We start from the raw sequence: 13,467 nt of genomic DNA on the forward strand, positions 1-13,467 counted from the left end.
AAGCCTTTTTCCCTTTATTTATTATTAATGTAACAGCTCCACTAGCTATCTGCACATTTTTTGTTGAAGGATGAAGTTGTGGCAGGACTAGCAGCCTCTCCAGAAGCTGTAACTCTGCAGCGATCCTTGGGTCTCTCAGTCCCACGAGCTCTGAACCCAAGAGGCACCTCTTGGGGCACTCCTGCACTCTGAGCAGCTGGGAGCAGCCTGGTGCAAGGTCTGCCAGCTGAAGACCAGGCACTCAGATGGCTCTCTCTGCTCTGTTAACTCCCTGGCAGTAATATTACATATAGGAGGAAGCTTTTCTTATATTTTACTTTTTTTTTTTTTTTTTCTTTCCCCAAAGGGGTCACCCTGGGCACCTCTTCCTGGCCCTGGCCTGCTGCCTTACTGGGAGCTCTTTTTCCAGCTGGTACAAAGATACGAACAGTTCCACAGACTATGTAAAGCGTTCATAACTTTTTGCTAGTGTATCAGGATATGTTGATGAAGATTCTATTAAGTAAAAGATGTTAAGTCCAAGTTCAAGCTCGTGAATAACAGGATCGTTTCTCATCTCTTTTTTCCAGTATTGCTTGCTGAGGACTGTTATGAAAAAAAAATAAAAATAAAAAAAAAAAAGAGGGGAGAAAATAGAGGAAGAGCCTCCCAGATAGTCACATTAAATATGGATAATAAAAATCCTTAGTGTCAGGCCCACAGAAGTTACCAGAAGCAGATGGTAAAAAGATAAATGAACGGGAATTGGCAGCATGCATAGCATAACCCCAACCTCCTCAAAACAGGGAAAGAGAACGGAAAAAAAAAATCGCAGTGTACCACTTAGAAGTGACCACAGGGAATCTCTTCATTAGCTGGAGGGCTTCCCAATCCAGTCTTTGGCAACCCAGCACGTAAATTAATGCTACCGAGGATGCAATCTGGCCTGGTGCCGTCTGGTATGCAGTGAATACCTCTCTGGAGGGACATATTATCAACACCAATATATGGCTGTTTCTTCCCTCGTTGGTTTCCTTTATGGGAAAGTGCAGTGAAAAAAATGATTCCCTTCAAATTATTTACATGTAAACCTTATGATTTCAGAGGGAATAGCAAGACTGCAATTAAATTCAACCTTATTAGCATTAAACCCCAAAGCAATCATGTCAAAATAGATCTGAACGAGAACCCCCAAGAGTGAACAGAGGAGGAAATTGTTTCCACGTCCTTATTTCTCGCTGTTGGTTTCAGCCTCCTCCTATGTGTCTTTGCTGACTACGTGCACATGCTAGAGAGGCAGCAGTACTCCCACAATGATACCCCAGCTGACAGTACTCTCCTCCTGGAAAACTCCTCAATATAGGCTCTTCAGAGATATTTTTGGAGGATTTATGGAAGAAGGTTTCCAAAGGTAGTCATTCACCGAGGCCTCTGAGAAGTCCTACTCTGCCACAACCTTGCTGTGTGGCAGTACCCAGTCTCTAAAACCCAGTTAGCCTGATTTCCTGAGGTGCCTTACTCCCTCTGCAACCCGGTGGAGCTGCAGTTCTGCCTTGGGCCCTGTGGCACTGGGTGTTTGTGAAGCTAAGTGCGTTGAAGAACATGAGCTGGACAGCAGCTAAGGTAATGGAGCCTGTGTTAAATAACAGCCAGAAGCAAGAGGTGTGGTAACAAAACACAATGGCCTGTGGGAAGCGGTATTTTCTATAGAGTCGAGTGAATTCTTCTATGAAATGTGTGTTCCCATTAGGTGCATTTGGAAAAATCCCACGCTGAAGTCTCAAGGAACCCATCTGACCTCTTGAAAGAACGAGGCCAGTGGGAGGCTTTGCAGAGACCTGAAAGCTGGCTCAGCCTGTGCCTCTGGTAGTCTGCTGCAGCGAAACCTTATGGGCAGCCTTCACGGGTCGAATTGTGTGTGCTGGGTGTCTGCTGGCTGGGTAAGTGCCTAGAGATCCACCCTAAATGCCTCGCAAAGGCACCTGCTGTGAGCGATGTTGAAATCTTTCAAGTGCTGTATATCTTGTACTCAAGGTTAAACTGATTATCAAATTTCAGGTTAGGAACAGATTTTCACGTTCCAATTACGTGGTGCTGTTGGGGCTCGTTAGGTCTCCCCTGTACCTTGGTAACTTCCCAGGACCACTTGAGCATTTCCCATTCAGCAGTGCTCTCTAGGAACCAGAGACACTTGCAGTGACTTGACCTTTTCTGTGGTCTTTGATACCCGACAGCTGTGGATTTGCCAAATTTTGGGCCTGGCTTGAGGAAGGGTGCATGAAGTGTGTGTGGTGGATCATCAGCTGGAAATGCCCAGCAGGATCTGGCTGTGTTTCCACTCACATAAACCTGGGCTGTGCCAGGTTGTGTGGAAGCAACGCCAGCTCACTGCGAGCTTTTAGCAGAATGGGGTTGCTGTCGGACATCTGTACGGGTTAGGCAGAAGAAAGGCTGAAATAGCAGTCTCTTCTGGGAACGGATGAAGGCAAACTAATAATTTTTAAAAGTCTGCTATATAGCTAATAGTTTTAAAGTGATTTTTCAATTTCTAAAAGGTAGTAGGAGAATTTACGTAGATGAGCTGGAATGCTTTGTATTTGTCCATGCACTCAACCTCTCGGCCTGCAGTTTGGATTGTTTTCTTCACCCACCACATCCTGTGTGACACTTGCATGTTCTGCAGGTATGCAGCTAAAGTATACTTCAAAGCAAAGTGAACGGCATCAGCTTCTACTTGTGCTGCTTTTATTCTGATATCAGAAAATGTATTTTATAGTGGAAGACAATTTCACTTTGCTTTAAGGAACATTGGTATAGAGAGAACTTAGAACTGGCTGCAAAGAAAGATACAGGAAAATTGTTACCCTCCTTCCGTTCACAAACAAATTATTGTTCCTGTGATGGTTTTATTCTCAGCATTACAGACAAGTACACGTAAAGTCTCCAGCTGTTGCCCTAATGTTTTGGACATCCAGTGTAAGGGCTCTGAAGGTGGTCTGGGATCCATTTCTTGGCTGAAACTTCCAAACCTGTATCTGGGAAGGAGAGCAGGTCCTTGGAGTTAAAAATAGCGGTGAAGACCTGCTTTGCCTCTTTCTGAGCAATAAAACATCTTTCCCAGGCTCCTCTGCACATCATTCTCTCTCTCTCTCTTTTTTTTTTTTTTTTTTTTCTTGCATCTTCCCCAGAAGGAGATTATTAGGAATCCATTCCTAAATCAATAGCATATTATAAGCCTTTGACCACCTGGAACTATTCCTGGTTAGAAGATGCAGAGACAATTTCTGCTGCTATCTTTCCCATGTCCCTGTGCCTCTTCCAAGGACTGCTTTAGCTAAGGGAGCAGAGCCAGCAGTGAGCAGTCTCCACTTGTGTTGGTGGAAGAAAACTGGACAGCTTGGTTAAGAGCATTGGTTGTGGTTTTATCCCCAAACACTGGTAGCAAAGCTCACAGCCCTGATACACACTGGTATCCAGCTGTTTTAATTTTGTTTATATATTAATTGAATTCTTGAACTAATAATGAAAGTCCCTTTTGAAGAATTGTCACTAAAAGGGGGAACAAGTCTTTGGAAATTAATAGAAGTAATTACTTGGGTGCAGGATGATTCTCTGCTTGTCACGGAGCAATCTGTCAGGTCAGCTGCAGAGGGAGGCTACAGTGTTTAACAGCTCAGTGAGGCTCCTCAGCCTGGATCAGTGAAATGCATGGAGACAGCAGAAAAATTCAATTTGTAAATGTGTTCGGTGTTAATTATTTAGCATGCAGGGTTGGTTGTGCAAAGGTTTCCATCGGAAACAAAAGTTACTCTCACAAGGCCGGTTACTTTCCCTAGCCCAGTAAGGCACCCTCTGATGCTCCAAACATAGCATGCTACATCTCTTATTTTAACATTTTATTGCCTTAGGTCCAAAGACTGCTTTACACCTCTGCTAAGCTAGAGGGGAGATACCTGCAGTACCACCTTCTGCATGAACAGGTCTCATAAGCTACAAAAGCATGAATTTAGTTTCATATAGCACTGGACTACATAATGACCAAGTTTAAATCCCAAATCTGCTCAAACTGCTTATTCTAGATGCTTTTGATTGCTCTGCCTGATCTGTTGATATGACCAGCTACACACTGATATAAAATATATGAAGTGTAACTGTTCTCAGCAGAATGGGACCTTACGTTCAGAGATAACTTGGAGATTCTACAGTAAATGCTCTACCCTTACATGTTAGTGTGACATGTTGGGATTAATCGATGATGATGCAGTATGCTGTGTCTTGACATAATTCTCAAGGAGTACCATGCTTCTGTTGCTTACTCAAAAAATATCTTTTTTCCTGAAAATGCTGAACTTGTTCTTTTGGCAGGAAAACTTTTCACTTGAAAACAATACATAATCACAGAATCACATAATGTAGATATTTACTCAGATTTAGTAAGTTTTTAAATGTGTTCCACTCAAATTTTGTTCTAGTTTAGTTTCTTGGAAAACAAAACAAAACAAAAAAATCTGGATTATGTCTAAATGTGTTTGTTTTTGTTTTTAAGTTCTGTTAACAAAACAAAGCCAGCTATCAGTAGCGTAACAGTTCTCATCCTGGGACTAGCCTGAAGAGAAAATGGAGCTCAGAGGCTGTATGCAGGTGAATGGAAACTTGCATATACGAGGTAGCTCCAAAAATAATAATAGAAAGTCTACATTCATCCATCTAAATGACCACAGGAGGCATATGGGAAGCATTCCCAGGAGAGAAATAGCACTTAACAGTGCCTACAGCAGCATCTATAAAGTGCTTGCCATGTTCCAATTAGCAGAGTATAAGTATCCTCTTTGTTCTTTACCCTGAAATGAGGCTGCCAAAGCTGGCAAGGACCTTATAGCACAGCTTTGGAGGCAGCATCACCAGTGTTCTTCCAAGGCTTACCGGGCGAGGTCTTCCCCTGCTCCTCACAGCATGTACCGTCAAGGTCAGCTGCTGGGGTGAGGCTTCGGAACTCCACAGCCCGCTGAGATCTCATCTGCACTGACTGAAATGCATGGAGACAGGAAAAAGATTCAGTTTGTAAACATGTTCAGTATTAATTATTTAGTGTATAGGGATAGGTGTGCGTTGGATCCCTTACCGAGTAATGACAGTTCTTCCCTGAAGGGCCTGAAGACCAAGGCATTGTTAGAGCATGATGCAGCTAAAAGTGTGTTTTGACCATTTCCAGATGATTTGGATGGGTGAGCCAGACTTACATGTATTCCTTTGCCTGGGCTCTGGTTGCAGTGGCAAATATATAGGGTGGAATGGAGGGGTGCTCTGTTTGAGATCTAGAGAGATGAAGTGGAAGAGGAGGGCTTGGTCCTCGATAAGTCAATTAGATGAGAGCAAATGCTCCTTTGGGAAGGGTGCATATGTTCCTTTAATAGCTCCGGGCTTTCTGCTGGCATAGCTACATTTGTGTCATATAGCAATTAGAGCTGAGGCATAATGACCTTATAGTGATCTTGACAAGCAGTGCATTAATTCACTGAAGAAGCTGGATATCAGACATGTTCTGCCTTAGTCTTACTTCTTCTTGAAGCATCCAGACAAATCCTATGCACTTACTATAGCAGCAAACAGTGGCACCTGCTACCCAGGAAGGTCAAAATCAAAGCATGCCATTCCTTTACCCAATTACCCATGCAATAATATTTTATAGGCAACTGCATCTGGATTACAGAAACATGATTATTCTGATTGGCTACTATTATGTAGTGCATGTATCTGAGGAGACTGAGATCTTGAGCGCTCTCCCAAGTCCTGATGTCCCTGCGTTATCCAGGTTTGGAGAATTGAAGCACCTCCCAGAGTCTCCCCCTCTCCCGTGTTTAGTCTGCAAGAAGAGCAGAGCAGGCAGATTCCATAGAAACCTACACACTTGAGCTTAGGAAGGACTAAACCAAGGTTAATATTTCCTCTGAAAAACATTCTCTTTCTGCAGGAGCAGGCTACAAATTTGTAAAAATGAACCAGGATTGTCTAGTTCAAACTGTACAAGTTCAGAATGTCATTTAGAGGCTGTTAGGATTCACTTTCAATTTAAACATTTCTTTCTACTACAGGGAGCTTTTTACTACAGGGAAACTGGGTCAGAACCAGCACCGTAACTTTTCGCTTCAGCTTCGTCACTCCTCTGCTTCGGACAAAGCCTAAACCACTAGAGGTCAGGGGAGGAACAGGCAGGGAGACCCCCTGAAAAATGGAGGTGAGGATAAAATTCGGCAAGGGAGGCATTTCTCCGTGGCTGTATGATTTAGGCTGATTTAGAGAGCATTGATTTTTCTAGACAACCTTGTAATGAAAACACAGGAGTGTTACTGGTATCTGACATCTTTCTTTGGTCCCTGGTTTTGCTGCAGACTTCCAACAAGACCTTTACAAGACACCTGATTGCTCTGTGCCACAGACCCCCCATCTGTCCCCCAGACTTCTGCTGCACGTTGTGTTTTCTTCATTCACATCAAGCACTGTAGGGCAGTGATTGTCTTCTCCCAGAGGGGGAAGAAGAACAGGGCCCCACCAGCCCCTGGGGCTGACTGAAGTGCAGGACACTCACCTCTTCTCTTATCTCCGAGCATTTTCTTCACCAAGAAAAACTTGGTTAACCTGGCTTAGCAAAGGAGGTCCAGCTACAGGATGGAGGCTCTCTGACAGATGACAGGTATTCGCCAGGTGCCCTCTTCGATGTGTTTTTGCTTTTCATCTGCAGCGTGTGGGTTATAGGCAGAGAAGTCAGGCTGTGCTTGCCATATTAGCTCCCATCAGCAGAAGCTAAGGGGCTGGGGATGTGACCCTCAGCACCACAGCTGTGGCTGAGCCCAGGGTGGCAAGTGGCCGTCTGCCAGGAGAGGGAGCTGCCTGCCCTCTGATGGAGCACACAGGGCGGTGTGGGTGTGGGGGAAAGGGCAGTTCCTCACCTGTGCCTGCTTCTTGCAAAGCTGGAGGGAAGCAGAGTAAGGACAGTTCTTGCCTTGGCCTTTTTCAGGGCTGAGATGTGTTAATCCTTGTATAGGAGTCTCACCGCTGTCCTCAGAGCACAGAAGGAGGCTGCGATGCAGATGGTTGGGAATCTGCTTGCCTGCTTGGGATGGCCACAGCAGAATCAGGGGGTGCAGGGTACTGCAGGGTGGTAGCTCTGGGAGCCCTGTGCATGTGTGCAGGGGATGCCAGCACACACCAGGGAATGTGCTGAAATCCCTGTGGCTGAGGTGAAACAGCAGGCTTCAGCCTATGAATATTTTTAAGTTCTTTTGAGTATTTCTCCACTATTTGTTCTGTCACTTTCTGTCAGAAATCTGAACTAGCCCAGGAAACACGTCCTGCGTTCCAGGTACGATGCAGCACACAGTGGGGTTACACCTAGGGAAGCATTCCCCACGAAGGTTTGCCCTGTGCCTGCTGCTGACCTCCCAGGCTGAGCAAGCTGGTGTCTGGCTCATGCACGGGGCACGTGCTGCTGGCTAGGGGCTGTGAAATGAGGGGTGAGGAAGTATCAGAAGGAATTTGAGGGTGAGTCACATACCAAGGGCTTGGGATTTGTAATGCATCTGGTTGCTCGCAGTGTTGTTGCAAGAAACAGAGTATTTCCTTGTCCTGGCAATGTTGTTTGATTACTGTACTCACAGCCGTCTGCCCCCCACCCTGCCCCACCCCGCTACGGTAATAGGATTGCCACCTGTCCCCTGGGGGTGGAGAAAAATAGTTCACATTTTTCCTCCTCATTGCTCCTTTGCTGTGACTCTCAGCCCTGGTCTCTCACAGCTGGTGGCATCAGGAGGCCCCTTCCTAAATGCCTGGGGGAGCCTTGGTGATTAGGGTCTCCTGGGCTGCTGCGTAAGGGAAGGGCTCTGGCTGCCCGTGGCAGGCACGCTTCTCCATGCTGAGTGAAGTGATTGCTGCTCAAGGAGTATTAGGCATGTGTGAATGATTACACCCACAGCTTCTCGGTTAGTGCTGCTCATTCTCCATCTGCTCCGAGGAAGATCGAGGAAAGCCGCCAGGAAAATGCAGTAGTAAATAACGTTTCTATTGCACCTGCCATCAGAGAGTGGCAAAGTGTTCCGTGAGTTATGCTGGAGTCCTGCTGCCCCTGGGAAATGGGAACACGTTCTGGTGTGGTCTGGTAGTGTGCAAACTGGGAGATGCGGAGAGCTGGCATCCCAGGGCAACAGGGAACTGGTGGGGTCGATGTCCCTATTTCCATTTTCAGGCTTGCAATAAGAACTCCCAGTTGAGGATGGAGCACAGCAAGTTAGACGCCTCGACACGGCGATTTCAGGAAACTGGAAGTGCTACCAGATTGCTCAGTGAGTTTTTAGGCGTGTAAATATCGGTGTTCGTGGGCTTGCTGTACCACAAGCACCCACTGGGCGGGATGTTGCACCTCGCTTCGCACCGCACGCTGACAGCAATCCTTCCCTGCGACCTCGCAGCAGCTGGTACCGCGAACCTCCCGAGAGGTTACTGCTTCACCCACAACTTAGCAAGAGATTTCTGCGGTTTCCTGCATATTACACCTTGTACTCAAACACCTTAACTAAAAAGAGCATCCTGCGGAGTAGGCTGTGTCAGCGTAGTGCCTCGAGAAGCGCGCTGTGCTAAAGGTAAAGGATGCAGCCCCTGTCCCTCACAGAGGTACTTCTTTTCTAAAGAAATGGGAAGAAAAAAAGGTAAAGATATTGGTGTGAAGGCCTTGACTAAAGGTGTTGCAGCCCAAGGGTATGTTAGGAGTGTGGGCTGATGCTCCCTGTTGGAAGCCCCTTAGGTTTTGTGTGTTATAAAAGCTCACAGCGCAGCAGGATGGCTGCTTCAGAGGGAATTCTCTCTGCCTCTGGATATGAGCAGGGGCAAGCTGTGGGTAGCTTATCTGGAGGCTAATGTATCTGGGGGCTAGTTTGAAATCTCCAGCCAGTCAGCAGAAGCATGTTGCACCTGGCTGTTCAGCTGGATTCCTTGGCACTGGAGTTTGCAGTGCAAATGTGCTCACTGGGATCCTTGATGTTACTGCTCACAGCACCAACATGCAGCCAGTTGTGGGGATGGAGTGCAGTGCAGGGCCAAGGAGGATGCAGCAAGCACCGAAAGGGCTGTTCTTCTGCACAGTCTTCACTGTTCCTGTGTTTTCTGGGCTGGAGGAAGCTGTGGTAGGGAAGAGGGGCCTGACTTGTGGCACAGGCAGCTGTATGACTTAGGAGGAAATGCCAGCAGCAAAGAACTACAGCCACCTTTAAGCATTTTGGTAAACCCATCCCTGCATCATCACCACAGAACACCTGCCTGGAGGTCTCTGACCACTGAAGGTCAGAAGGACAAGCCAGGTTGCTCATGGGCTCTTTCTAAAGGCGCTTCTTTTCATGTCTGCAAACCTAGGTGATGATTCTGAAAGAAGCTTTGGATTTCGTGCGTAAGGAAGTAAAACACCACTGGGAAGGCTGCACAGCCGTTATCACCCATCTGGGGAACGCCTGCTATGCTGGGTGGCAGCGACAGCTTTCCTAGTGGCTTGCTCTCTGGCTGTTCAGGCTAATCAAAGCTCAGCAGAGACAGTAACTTGCTGCTCACCTGAAATACGGTTTGGACTGTCACGATGTTTTAGTATTTGTGCTTCGCTTCAAAGAACATTACAGAGATTGTGTTTTTCTTGGAAATGCTAGTGGATGAGCTGGAGAGCGCCAGCATCAGAAAGCTGTGCAGATATCACCTGTACGCACAGCCTTCTGTAGGTTTGTCTGTGCAAAGGCTTGCACCGTTTGGCTCGCCCAACTTTTGGAGGTTTCCTCTGAAGTGGTAACACTTTTTCATCTCGTCAGAGACCTTTGTTTTACTTGGTGACCATTGAATGGAGGAAGAAAGGAAATGAAGTGGCTTGTTCAGGGCCAGCAACGGGGGCTGTCAGAACTGCATTTAGTTATCGGGTATAATTCTGCCTGATGCTGTGCCAAAACCACACCTCTCCAGGGAGCTGCTTAGATGGAGCGGGGCATTCTTACGGCCTGAAGTCAGCTCAGGTTTTGCATCTTGTTGAACTAGTTTTTCTCACCCTCTCAGTGATAACTGCGACAAGGGCAAATCGACTCCTACCTGCGCGATCCAAACACGCTGCTGGTTAACCCTGCCATGTTTGTGTGGGAGGAGGATGTTTCCAAGTGCTAAGAGGGAAAGTTACTGTTAAGAGGTCAGTTACATAATTATGTTGCTTTTAGGGCACACTTCTCCGTGGGCTGGAGGTGGGGAAGGGCAGTGCTAGTCCTATGGTGCTCAGATGTGAAAAACAGCATTGTGTTTCATCGCCTATTCCACAGGGAGTTCAGTCCACAAAAATGAAGGAAAACCCAAATGCTAAAAATGTTTCTCTGGAAAAGAGCTCACAAAACATTCATGTGGTATTAAGGGCCAGCTACTTTGTGGTGATAAAAGCGCTGTGGCTTGGGTATTGTTGGATTGTGAAGTCCTTCACAAGCTGTGGTTTCGTCACAAAGAAAGCTCTCTCTGTTTTTTTTTTTGTTTGTTTTTTTTTGTTTTTTTTTTTTCAACACCAGTATTTCTAAGGCCTTGGTTATTTTTCAATAAGCAAAAGCCAAGGAGTCAGGGGCATCACTGAACATGTTTTTTTGTAGCGGTGAAAAATGTTTTTCAGATAGAATCAACGGTGATGAGAAACTTTCACTGCTCTCTCATCATCCTCTAGCTACTGTTTGGCTGTGGCATAGTCTAAAGCTGCAGACAGAGCTAATGGCAGGCCCTGACTTATTAATGTTTCTAACATAAAGTGTTGACGTTGTGATGAGCTTTTAACTTTCTCAGTCTTCCTTGCAACATGGAATTTGTGTGTAAACTACAGCTCCAAAATCCATTTGCATTGTCCGGAAAAATCCATGCAGGACAACTGCTCCCCTTTCTCCTGTGCTAAAGACAAGACAGGCTGTAAGGAACTGGAAAGGGACTGCATAGATAAAAAGCTCTGCCAGGTTGGTGCTAGAAGGCTTCTCTCTTTCATTAGAGTCATATCTGCATAAAATCTTTGCAAGATTATTAAAAAGAGACCTATTACTGGTGACTATCATATGAAGACACACCTCCCAGATAATAGACCAGAGAGAAGATGCTATTAAATGTAAGGTCAGATTGTCCTGGATATTATATCTGACAGATCTTTCTCATCAAAATGTGCCTGAATCAACAAGAGATGATATAATTTCAAATATGATTTCTGCAAGTGGTAAGGATATTATAAAAAAGCTGCTGAAAAACATTATCCTACCTTGGGTGATCATAAGCTGGTTCTATTTAAATTAAATGAAAGGATAAACAAAAGTAGGTTTGTGAATCAGATTTTCTGTTTCAGGAGAAAAACTGATTAGGGAGCCCAACTTAGTTAAATACGGAGAAGGCCTGGAATTTTTGTCAGCTATTTTACAAATATTACTGGAATTCCTCCTGAATGCAGGGCTCTTCACTCCAGCATACTGAAAGAACTACAATATAGCAGCAGAGTGTTTGAACAAATCTGCCTTTTGAGAATAGGATCCTACAAGCAGAGAAGAGAACTATATTTAAGAGTTAGGAAAAAGTGATCTGGCTAACAGGTCTTTGATCATCATAAATTGGGAATATTGAAAGAGTAATTGGAAGGGAAGGGGGCAAAGGGACAAAGTCCCATTTGGTTTTATGAAACAGGAATAATGCTCAGTTTAGCTGTGCAATTCCTTTCATAAGATAGGGAAGATAACAAGAGATATGAATCCCAGTAAAACAATTCATATCGGATTACCAAGGGAATAATTTGCAAGTGAGGATGTGAGAATAAGCGCGTTTTAGGCTGAATCTTTAAAAGATGAGACAAGCAGCATTGAAATGAGATGAGAGTATTGAGAAATGAAATTTCTAATAATCCATGTGATCTTATTCAATATTTTGTATTGGTTTACGTTTATGGAGAATTTTTAAATCTAATGCAACTGAAATGGATACAATTCAGCAATACAAGGTGCGGGATTATGAGCCTGTAAGTCAGCAAGGATTTCTGCTATACAGAACACTTAGGTGAAATCAGATGAGGAAGAAGACTAGATATAAGGCCAGTCAAAGGGTGGATCCAGCCTGTCAGGCAGGAAGCATGTAATTGTAGATGTAGTAATCAGGAAAAGATAAAGGTTTATTAATATATGGCAAAAAGTAGGAATGAAATCTCTAGAGTTCTTCATGGGGCTCTTAGCGCGGAAACAAGCGCAGAAAAAGGTTATCCATTTCCCAGTCATCCTAAGAACCAGTTTTATGAGTGAAGGTAAGAGCCTACCCTGTGAGGGGCAAGATTCTGTCTATAAATATATCATAGGAATGAACAACAGGAAACTAAATATATTTAACCCAAAAGATAGCATGAGTCAAAGAGCAAAAGGGTATGGGAGCTGTGGGAAAGTTTTTAGAATACGAAGGTCTGGAAGGCTTTTCCAGTCCCACGTTTTATGGAAAGGATAAAAGAGATGCAGCTGAACTAGCTACCATCATAAGCACCAGGTGCCATCACAGATAATTCTATTTTTTTTTCTAATGGGCTGGAAACTGAACTATTTTTAGGAGCAGTATTAAGGTGGAGTCTGGTTATTTCCATCAGTGGTTACTAAATACCCCTCACCTCTGTTTTTTGGGATAACTGTTCCTGAGAGCTTTCCAGGCCAATACACATTTTGCTAAAAGAATTTCAGACCTGCCCATGAATCAACATTGAATATATGTATCCTGAAAGGATGTGCCAATCTCTACCTCTACATTCTCTTCCCCTGAGTAGAAAGCACATTTCCTGATTCCACAGCCACGCTGTAATTCAATTAAAGGAACTGCTGATGGCAATTTGTGCAGCTTATGAATGGCAGGAAAAAGTGAGTTACAGTAGTATTCAACCAGATCCTCTACTGCAAGACGTGGTCCTCACTTGCAAAGGTTTTATTTTTAATGTTCTTTCCACACGTTCACCAGTATCACTGTAATTCACAGAATAAGGCATAGGATACAGCCGTGTGAATATTGCTGATTGAGTCGCTTTAGGAAATGATGCAGGTTGAAGAGCTTGTGATATTCTTCCTGCTGCGGTGAGTTTTTCCAGTATGCAGCCCAGCCTTCTTTACAGTGAAGAAGTTTGCCAATGATGCTCAGTCTTCTCTCACCTCTAGGCATAAGATTGCCTTGTTCTTTTGTCTTGGCTTGCATGGTTATGTGATTGCACGTTGGTCTGGCTGTAGATTACATTTCAGAATGAAGTTGGAGAAGATCAGCTTTGGCATCTCCGAGCACCAGGTATGCGATGTACCTGTCTGGGAAGAATTACCTGCTAAAAAGAGCTAGCTGGCAACAGTTTCCTGTTTGAACTATACAGGTTTTAGAAAAGTATCTGATTTTGACTGAAAAAAAAATTTGTAAAGTAGAACTGCAACAATTGCTGGTGATTTGGTTCAGCTAATT

General features: G+C 44.7%; 1 long non-coding RNA gene across 1 annotated transcript; it reads right to left on the reverse strand.

The window, feature by feature from the left end:
- Positions 1 to 2,614: 2,614 nt before the first annotated feature.
- On the reverse strand, positions 2,615 to 6,835 carry LOC139999184 (uncharacterized). The gene is made up of 4 exons (XR_011804342.1): positions 6,566 to 6,835; positions 4,903 to 5,005; positions 3,573 to 3,670; positions 2,615 to 3,014 (listed from the first exon to the last, which is right to left on the reverse strand). It is a non-coding gene; the product is annotated as an uncharacterized lncRNA (long non-coding RNA).
- Positions 6,836 to 13,467: the final 6,632 nt, after the last annotated feature.

The sequence above is a fragment of the Anas platyrhynchos genome, chromosome 20 (genome assembly GCF_047663525.1).
Source record: "Anas platyrhynchos isolate ZD024472 breed Pekin duck chromosome 20, IASCAAS_PekinDuck_T2T, whole genome shotgun sequence".
In the NCBI taxonomy this organism is placed as follows: domain Eukaryota; kingdom Metazoa; phylum Chordata; class Aves; order Anseriformes; family Anatidae; genus Anas; species Anas platyrhynchos.